The sequence below is a fragment of the Electrona antarctica genome, assembly GCF_951216825.1.
Source record: "Electrona antarctica genome assembly, chromosome: 2".
In the NCBI taxonomy this organism is placed as follows: domain Eukaryota; kingdom Metazoa; phylum Chordata; class Actinopteri; order Myctophiformes; family Myctophidae; genus Electrona; species Electrona antarctica.
Genome location: NC_136807.1, coordinates 31,893,947 through 31,904,779, shown reverse-complemented (window position 1 = coordinate 31,904,779; position 10,833 = coordinate 31,893,947). Strand labels below are relative to the sequence as shown.

Sequence of the window (10,833 nt, the reverse complement as noted above, 5' to 3'; positions counted from 1 at the left end):
CCGTGTCAAGTGACGATGACCATCAAACATGGTTTTGATACTCGGTGGAATACTGGTATACTGTAGTCGCATATTATTGGGCCTCTATACACCACACCTATAAAACCGATTTCACAAACATGAACAGTTGCACCATCTGTCGTACAAACTAAATTTCTCTCTGCAGCTTCCTTGTGTCCTGATGACTTCACCCCACGAATGACACAGCCCTGGGTAGGCAACCCAGCCTGGTGGAGATCTGTGTTTTCTATGTTTCTTCAACTATGGCAAGGAGGCACCAAAAATAATCATTAACCCCTCTCGGGGCCCCGACATGACAAGGATAGGAAAGCTATGTTTTCTTCATGCCTTGGTGTCACGGAAAGACAGTATAATTCTACTGTAAATGCAAGAGCCCTGTGGGCCTGCCGTGCATCGCTAAACGCACAATAACATCAGACAAAAGCCCCTGGCAGCAAAGCCTGACCAGGCTAACGAGGCAATCTAAAGCATAGGCCTGATTGAGAGCTCCATTAGAAAGTCTTCAACCTCCCCACTACTAAATCCTCCTAACCCTATAACACCAAACCCAGTTATCACGCTCATTAAGACTTGCGAAGGGCCAAATCTGAAGAGCTGCCATAACTTGTTCTTTCTTTTATTTTTTTCTTATGTTTTTTTTTTTTATTTTTTTAATCCTGTCATTACTGTAGCGAATAGTGCAGCATCTGGTTTTCATTCGTTTTTTGTGGATGAAATGGTGATTGTGGTTTTTGTCAGCCGAGCTTTTACCTCTTTTGTTTCTTTCTTTCCCGACTCTGGTTTCTGTTCCTTCCTCAACTTCTCTCTCTCTCTCTCTCTCTCTCACTGCCTGCATGTGCGTGCGTGCATGCATGCGTGCGCGCGTGCGTGTGTGTGTGTGCGAGCATTAACTCTGAAAGTGTAGAAATGCACCCTTGTGGGTTCACATTTACACGTTCAGAGTTAAATTGAGGCTCGCTGTGTACTGGCACTGGCCACAGAGAGGAGAAACTAGAGGAAACAGTAGATATTTCATTGACTGGGAGACAAAAGACTTTTATTCAACTGTCAGCTCTGCTGTGTTCGTCTCCTCACAGACTGAGCTAATATTACTCATATGTATGCACGCACACAGAGAAGAAAGAAATATAGCTGCAAGCAGTGCTAAGGCGGGACCAAGCAGGACGGCAATAAGAACAATATGCAGTCAGTTTTGATTGGGGGGGTTCTTGAAGACTCATATATACACTGTAGTGTATGTGTGCCCAGATTTGAACCCATGACTTTGTGATCCAAAGGCAAGAGCTCTACCAACTATCTGGACACAATCAGTTATCAACAGCAAAATCATTCAGTGTTTTTAATAACAATCATGTGTGTCCTGGTTTTGGGTATCATCTCCCAAAACAGATTATTTTGTACACACACACACACACACACACACACACACACACACACACACACACACACACACACACACACACACACACACACACACACACACACACACACACACACACACACACACACACGTATACAGTACATTACACAGAGACACAGTACACACAGTAGACAGACACGTGGGGACAGGTGTTAATTATGTGTTTGGCAGACTGTTCAGCCTCCCCAGTGTCCACCCAGTGCCTCTCCAGTGTCCCCCCCAGTGCCTCCCCAGTGTCTGCCAAGTGCCTCCCCAGTGTCCCCCCAGTGCCTCCCCAGTGTCCCCCCGCAGTGCCTCCCCAGTGTCTGCCCAGTTCCTCCACAGTGCCTCCCCAGTGTCTGCCTTGTGTCTCCCCAGTGCCTCCCCAGTGTCTGCCCAGTGTCCCCCCAGTGCCTCCCCAGTGCCTCACCAGTGTCTGCCCAGTGTCCCTCCAGTGTCCCACCAGTGTCGCCCCAGTGACTCCCCAGTGCCTTCCCAGTGCCTTCCCAGTCCCTCCCCAGTGCCCCCCTGGGGACTCATTCCCACTGTACTTACATATGTTGCGACCTTTGGTCGCAACATATGTAAGTACAGTGCACTGAAGTCCCCCCAGTGCCTCCCCAGTGTCCCCCCAGTGCTTCCCCAGCCCCCCCCCCAGTGCATCCCCAGTGTCCCCCCAGTGCATCCCCAGTGTCTGCCCAGTGCCTCCCTATTCTTTAAAGAAACAGACATTCACGCCTTACTACACAAAACGTCATTCCACCCACCACACTCACAGGGATAGTCAAATCACAACTGCTGCGATTCCATAGGATTTGCAGTTTTTCACGCAAGGAAGTGATTTCAAAATAGCCTGTAAAACGTTATTTAATGCTCTCAGACTACGAGGTTACACCAGGACATTCCTACGGAAAGCTCACAATACCTTCTTAGAGGTAAGAGTACGGGATCAAGGCCCAAAAATAGCCCTAGTAACCAGTTATTCAACACAGAGCAGACTAGCCTAAAGGAATATAAAATTATATCAGCCTACAGAAAAAACAAAAATCTTAAAGACTATCTGGTACACAGCAAGCTAAAAGGAATCACACACCAGCACGCCAGAGACCAGAATACTTCAAACCCAAACAAATAGTTAAAAATAGAACTACAAAACGCGTGCTGGAGATTAAACAACAGATAACAGCCAGCACCAGCAACTGTATTTATTTAATCACATGTGAAAAATGTGGCTTACAATATGTCGGAGAAACGAGTAAAACAATAGCTGCAAGGCTGAGACAACACAGATACAATATTAACAATGCAAAAAAGACAACTACAAGGATTGTCCAACATTTCATGGCACATGGCATTGCAGATCTAAAAGTGTCTGGACTTCAACACAATCCCAACTGGACAGTAGGACAAAGACGTTTTAATGAAAGACAGTGGATCAAGAACCTCAACACGGATTTTCCTGGAGGTTTAAACATGCCAAAATATTAGACAAGTTGTTTTGATTTTGTACCAAAACTCCACAGCCACATAGATGCTAAACAAAACCAACACTCAATGGAAATCAGACTTTGAATAGGGGACACATTAGCACATTCCACACCAAACCAACCTGGGACAAGAAGCAAGAGGTGTCACTGACACCAAATGGGCCATTAGACACCGGGCCCAGGAAACAAAAGAGAAACACATGACAGGGACATCTTGAAATATAAATGTAAATTTAACAATAGCCAACAAATTCACAAGATTATAAGGTGTATTATCTCGCATGATAAAGGTCACTTTAAAGAAGAGTGCAGCCTGAAAGTAGTAACACCTCTCCTTTGTCTTGGAGTGGTGAAAACCCTCCTCACAGCTCTCCTCCAGTTAACTGCAGTCAGGCTCCATTTCAATGTGAAAGGCTCTTAACCAAAGACACCTAGATGATTTTGTGCCATCATCAGAGTTTATGTTCATAGACACAAGTTTCAATGTGCTTTTCTTTGCCAAAAAAACGCAAACCCAGATATGTCAGCAGTTAATTTTCTAAAGTTATTGATCAATTTCTTCACTGTGCAATATCATTGTAATTTAAAATTATAAAAACAAGTTTAGCCCTATGTGAATGAAATAATGTTTTTGATTATTGGACATTAAACTTCTTCATCTTCACATGCCAAATTCCCAATTCCACCACTGAACAAACCACAGGGTAGGTAGAATGACATTTAAAATGCAAATAAGACAACAACACACGTGTGCGTGTGTGTATGTGTGTGTATGTGTGTGTGTGTGATTTATGTCAGATGTGGGATGTGTTTGTTCTGTTATTTTACTAAATAAGAAACTCTACTTTTAGAGAACACACACAAATACACAAGTCAAAAGAAAATATAATAGTAGGAGTTGCTGTAACTGAAACCCATACAAAGAAATAACAATACACCATTTGAAACAATGGGTGTAATAGCCTACTCTCCCACAAGGGAACAGTTTAAATCCATAACCTTACAACCTTGTGAACTTCTAAATAATTTGATGGACTAAAAGCTTCTCCACACACATTGCAATAAATTTCTCTCTGAATGTGAATGTGTATTTTGGACATTATGGGGAAGTGTAGAATAAAGCTTAATGAAAAGCATATGAGCCCAAATGTTTAATGTGTAATCCTGTTGCAAACAATCCAATCACAGACCTTCATGTCAATTTCTACAAGAACATGGAGCACATTATTAAATGGGACCCATGTTCTCGTAGAAACTGAATTTGAACAGGATTGCTTCTTCCAAGTGTGGCCTAAAAATAAAATGTGTGTCTGAACAAGTGTGAATGGGGAATAAAATCATCCTTCATGTACATCCCAGGTACATCAAGTGTATTATCTCGCATGATACTGTGCAGTAACTTAGTTAGGATCCTACTCCAATGTATTCTCAAAAGGTCACTTTAAAGAAGAGTGCAGCCTGAAAGTAGTAACACCTCCCCTTTGTCTTGTAGTGGTGAAAACCCTCCTCACAGCTCTCCTCCAGTTAACTGCAGTCAGGCTCCATTTCAATGTGAAAGGCTCTTAACCAAAGACACCTAGATGATGATGGGCCATCATCAGAGATCTGTTCATATACACAAGTTGCAATGTGCTTTTCTTTGACAAATAAACGCAAACCCAGAAATTGTAGATCAGTTATTTGTATCTGCCCAGAGCATTTACCAAACTATTTATTCACAAAGCTAAAATACATAAATATAGCCTACTAAATTATAATCTATCTAATATACAGCAAATCTGCAGGTCAGATTACAGTGAAACAAGGTGTTGAGATGTGATCTATATTGTATTTTATATATATACACATACATACACAACATCAAATGTGTGTCTGAACACAAACGTCTGAAGTTAATCTAAATCTAATTTACAGAAATGACAGTAAAACAAAGAATACGAGTGAGAATGAAACTGAATATCGATACTTTTATTTCTATCTGCAGCATAATGTTGGTGTGACATGTTCAGTATACAGTATAACAGCAGTATCATAATAATGAAACATGTAGCGTCAGATGTAATGAAGCAGAAATAAATCATGACCGTCAGAAATAATGTAGATATATTGATGCAATGGGTGAAAAAAGAGGCTCTAACATACTCCAACACAAAGTCACCTGCACCATACTTTTCGGTGTTAATAATTTCTCTAAAAAATCTCTGAAAGACCCAGTGAATAAGAAAAGCCACAAAAAAGAACAGGTCATTTAAACAGTATACAAGTTTAAAAATGTAAAAAAAAAGAGATCACCATACAACACTTTTACGTGGACGTGGAAGCTCTTGTCATAATATAAACACTAGGGTTTCTCTCCAGTGTGAATTATCTGGTGTCTTTTAAGGCTGGACATTCGAGAGAAGTGTTGTCCACATTGATCACATCCATAGGGTTTCTCTCCAGTGTGAATTATCCGGTGTGTTTTAAGGCTGGACATTCGAGAGAAGTGTTGTCCACATTGATCACATCCATAGGGTTTCTCTCCAGTGTGAATTATCCGGTGTATTTTAAGGCTGGACAATTGAGAGAAGTGTCGTCCACACTGATCACATCCATAGGGTTTATCTCCAGTGTGGATTCTATGGTGTATTTTAAGTTTGGACATTTCAGGGAAGTGTTGTCCACATTGATCACATCCATAGGGTTTCTCTCCAGTGTGAATTATCTGGTGTGTTTTAAGGTGGGCCATTCGAGAGAAGTGTTGTCCACACTGATCACAACCATAGGGTTTCTCTCCAGTGTGAATTCTCTGGTGTGTTTTAAGGTGGGCCATTCGAGAGAAGTGTTGTCCACACTGATCACAACCATAGGGTTTCTCCCCAGTGTGAATTATCTGGTGTTTTTTAAGGCTGGACATTTCAGAGAAGTGTTGTCCACATTGATCACATCCATATGGTTTTTCCCCAGTGTGAATTCTCTGGTGTTTTTTAAGGCTGGACATTTCAGAGAAGTGTTGTCCACATTGATCACATCCATAGGGTTTTTCCCCAGTATGAATTCTCTGGTGGCGTTTAAGACCAGAAATTTGAGAGAAGTGTTGTCCACATTGATCACATCCATATGGTTTTTCCCCAGTGTGAATTCTCTGGTGTTTTTTAAGGCCAGAAATTTGAGAGAAGTGTTGTCCACACTGATCACATCCATAGGGTTTCTCTCCAGTATGAATTCTCTGGTGGCGTTCAAGATTGGACATTTTAGGGAAGTGTTTTCCACACTGATCACAGCAATGGTGTTTTTTCTTTGTCAAGCTTCTTTGTTCATTCACCTCTGGTAGGTCAGGGCGGTCAGACTGATGATGAGACACTGGATTGGAAACAAATACAAAATAAAGATTATTGATAGGTTGATAAGTAGACAACAAAAGTAATTGTTGTGCAACAAATCCCTGTCATGTAGCTAACTAACAATGGATTTAAAAACCATGACTAAAATATAGGAATTAAGTGATTACTTAATCCTTAAGTAATAATACTAATATTTGGTTGTTGATCTACAGCAAAGCTACTGATACTAAGCTAAATAAAATGTCTATTGAGAATATTGAGGGAATAAAAACAGAACAGTGGGAGTGAAAATAACATACCAAGGTCTTTGGGTTCCTCCTGTTCAGCAGAAATGTCCCTGGTGGGTTCGAGAGAGTTCATCTTCACCTGAAGTCTGCAGTCCACAGTCAGATGTGATCAGAAATTATCCTGGAGGAGTTGTGGAGAAATTACACAGACCAAGTCTTCTTATACCAGAGAGCCACTAACTGCTTTGAATGATTGACTAAGAGAACAATAGAACCATCTCTCCACCAATCACAGTCTAACATACTGTCCTCCACCCTCCCTCCTCCCCACAGATATCAATGGATCCAAAGTGGTATTGTATTTGCATTTGCTTTATTCAGGACCCCAGGAAGACTAGAGGCTTATTTGTGTGTCTCTAATGGGGATCCATTATTAAACATAAACATACAATAAAGCAGCATTAGTAACAATGCATCTAGTGTAGTGTAGGCCTACTTTTAAATCATACTTGGTGTAGGAGCGAATATTGGTAAGTGTTTTATGTTTGAGTAATTTCATGATTAAGATAAGAAAGTTTGGCTAAGTTTGTTAAGCCAAAAAATGGCTTAACAAATCTGATTGCACACAAAAATCCGCAATGTTAATTTACTATAAAACTTAACTGTACTGTAGGTACATTATTCATAGATAAAATAATTGCAGTCAAAACAAAAGACCTGCCAATCATTCACTACATGTAGATTAATATTACAGTTTCCCTGTTGTGAATAAGTATGTGCTAATTGCACATTCAACACAAACATGAAACAAACTAATGTACATTTAGTGGGTTCATAACTTCATATTAAAGATAGCTGAGCACATATTCAATTTCTAGCCTACAATATCATTCATGACTTGGCCCACATTCAACACAAATGGCTTTTTTCATTAAATAAACTTGTGAATATAAAGTGGTTAACAGTGATGATACTGTAGTTAAGAAGAGCTACAGTACATCACTTTAATTTGCAATACTACAACGACAGTATTTTATGACTGGGACAACATCCCCACACCCAAAAAAAAAAAAAAAAAAGAACAAACGGAAAATAGGCGGATTTTAATGGCGGTTTTTGGATATTATCTCTGGAATGGAAAGTCCAATCGACTCAGTTTAAAATTAGTTGGATACGTGACTTTGTTGACAATAAGCACATTGTTTGGAGACTGGCCAAAAAGCCAAACTACACACACAACGCGTCGCGCCGCAACGTGTCGTGAGCTTGTTGATCAGTGGTACAAGAATAACAAGATGCAACAGTCACGGTCAACTAACACGTTGGATATAACATTTTAACTCCATAAACTAATTCAACTTACCAACTTGTCAGTAGATAGAAGCACGAAAGCACCCAGTGGTTTGTAAACACTCTGTAATCCCCAGCAGCAGCAGCAGCCCAGCACACTGCACAGGCGTTTTGCTTCCTCTCTCTGTTCAAAATGAATAAGCTCCGCCTTGCGTGTGATGCAACCGGATGCAACGTCATCTCTTGATGCAGTAATTCAATGTAGGAACTACAATGAAAGTAGTTCACTACATTATTTCAATGTAGGACCTACAGTGAAATAGTCTAGAGAGTGTAGGCATTTCTAGGAAATGTGGGCACTTAAAGGGGAATGCCACTAATTTTCAACATTTTACTATGTCATTAATATACCTTACAGTTGTTATGAAGTGACATCACAATGATGTCAATGATGTACTTTATAATGTTATTGATTTTTTCAGACCTCCAGTTCTAGCCAGGCAACACAGAATGGGCCGGGGGGCTTTTCTTTATTAGGCTATTTCCACACAACAACTCATAGTAAAATGTTGAAAATGATCTGGGCACCCCAATGTAAAATTGGCTATTTTGGCCAAATGTAAAACATATAGGCCTATACTGTATATATTTTGAAAATGATTTAAAGTATACAGAATATGCTTACACATTCAACAATTTAAGGGGAATTTCATTTTAACATCAAATCAGGCTTTTGTGTTTCACCCCAGATATAGTTTTTAAGTTGCTTGATTCAGTAGATATGTCTGTGTGTGAGGAATGATATAAAGCCTACCCTTGGATTAATTGTGGAACATTAATCAAGAATCTGTTGTCCGTTTTATGACACCCAAGCGGAAGGGGGTGGGTTCGTTGGAATCGTGTCGCCCCCTGGGGTGTCTTTGGGGTTCTCAAGGTTCTCAAGGTACCTATGTAGACTCACTTTTTGACGCTGCATCCAATGCACATATTGCTGTTGCTGTGCGATGTCTAGAAAGTGGTGAAATAGCAGACGGAAAGTGGTCAAAAATGGCACCAAGGTTTTGTAAAAGTGTCACAAATGCACCCAGAAACGATATATTTCCAATGTTTTAAAATAATCAAGGGGTATGTATCCCCACTTACTTTTTCGACCCGATTCCAACAGTGGTGGTCTTATCTCTCTACGATGTCAGGAAGTGGGTGTAAACGCCTCCTATCGGTCCCTAGCCCTCGAAACACGTCTGGAAAAAAGTGAGACTTACGGTTCTCTTAATTGGCTAGCGTTAGGGTTAGTTTTCAACGCGTGATAGCTCGGGAACGATAGGTCCGTCAGCCAAGTAATTCACATGGGCGCGTACAGCTCTCCAAGATCTACGCTCCGATATGTCCGCCATTCTCGTGCGACACCCATAGCAAGAGTTCACCAACTCTGACCTGTAATCCACAAGCCTTATAGACATGCTAAACCTTACAGTGTATTGAATGGTGAAATGCTAACCCTAATTTTGAGAACCACACGTCCGTGCGCGGGGAGACACATATTGGCGCGTTCGTATCATTGATAGCTATGCGTGGATGTAAAGCACGCCCATGTTCAACCTTTGTGGGAGTCAAAGTCTAACCCTAGTTTTCTGAACCACATGACCGTGTGTGGAGAAACACATATCAGATTGTTCGTCCTGACAAGCTATATAACATACTAAAATATGGGCCTCTAATATCCAATGGTTTTTGACTTAGAGGCCTTAGAGAGGCTAGACAAATAACAAAACATTTTTTTTCAACGGGACCAATTCCATTAAATCCAGCGTGAAAAATTGAGTCAGACTAAGTAGTTTTTGTAAAAAAAAAAAAAAGATTTGTGTTTGTGGGGTCCAAAAAACGTGTCTAAAAAAAGATCTAAAATATTTAGAAGTGTCGTAGAGACTTGAAACCAATTCCATTGGATTCCCCGTGCTTCAGACATGGATAGACACCCTTTGTTTTAGAAAAAAATGTTTTTCCCTGTCGACTATAGCTTAAAAGGGGCTCGACGCCGCACAGGGGTCACGGGCGTGACCTTTGATAGTTAGAAATGTCGTAGAGACTCAGGACCAAGTTCAATGGATTCAGCTTGATGAGACGAAGAAAAAAATTTCCTGCTCAAAACAAACGGACACATTTTGGATTTGTAATTGATTTTAACGCGTTGGAGGTCACTAAAAATCCAATTTTTTAAGGATTCCTCTAAATACACTTCCCCCCCCTATGTAAAGTAAGGGAAATCTAATGGTGTTAGTTTTAACTGTCTAGAAGACTTAGAAATGGGTGAAATTGCTGTTTGAAAGTTTAATAAATTCATATTTTCTCGAATTTTAGTCATTTTGAAACCCTCGGGGAATCCGAAGAACAGCATGATTCTTATTTGACTCATGGTATAATTCAGTCGACCAGTGTGACAACCCATCCTCTGTACTGCAAACCTATTTATTAGCAAACTGACAGGGGTCGAATTTGTCTTTGGTTATACAATGCATACATGTATTGCAAAATACATTTAAATATTGTAAAATGACAGAACAATAGGTTACTGTACATCTATTGTAGAAATTACAGAAATCGGTTGTAAAGCTACGTTTTACAATAAGAACACAACTGACTGTAATCTTTACAATATGTTACTGTGGGAAAATGCAATAAGTTTCTGTAATGATTTTTTTCCCATAATGCATTGCAAAATACAGTTAAACATTGTAAAATGACCCAACAATAAGTTACTGTACATTTTTATTGTAGAAATTACACCAATCGGTTACAGTGTACCTCTAACATTACAAGTGTTATTATGATCTACTAAATGGTAGCCAGTGCCTCCCCAGTGTCTGCCCAGTGCCTCCCCAGTGCCTCCCCAGTGTCCCCCTCCAGTGCCTCCCCAGTGTCTGCCTTGTGTCTCCCCAGTGCCTCGCCAGTGCCTCCCCAGTGCCTCCCCGGTGTCTGCCCGGTGTCCCCCCAGTGACTCCCCAGTGCTTCCCCAGTGCATCCCCAGTGCCTCACCAGTGTATGCCCAGTGTCCCCCAGTGTCGCCCCAGTGACTCCCCAGTGCCTTC

General features: G+C 40.8%; 1 long non-coding RNA gene across 1 annotated transcript; it reads right to left on the bottom strand.

Moving 5' to 3' along the window:
• Positions 1-6,063: 6,063 nt before the first annotated feature.
• On the bottom strand, positions 6,064-7,902 carry LOC306936332. The gene is made up of 3 exons (XR_013791480.1): positions 7,821-7,902; positions 6,530-6,638; positions 6,064-6,249 (listed from the first exon to the last, which is right to left on the bottom strand). It is a non-coding gene; the product is annotated as an uncharacterized lncRNA (long non-coding RNA).
• Positions 7,903-10,833: the final 2,931 nt, after the last annotated feature.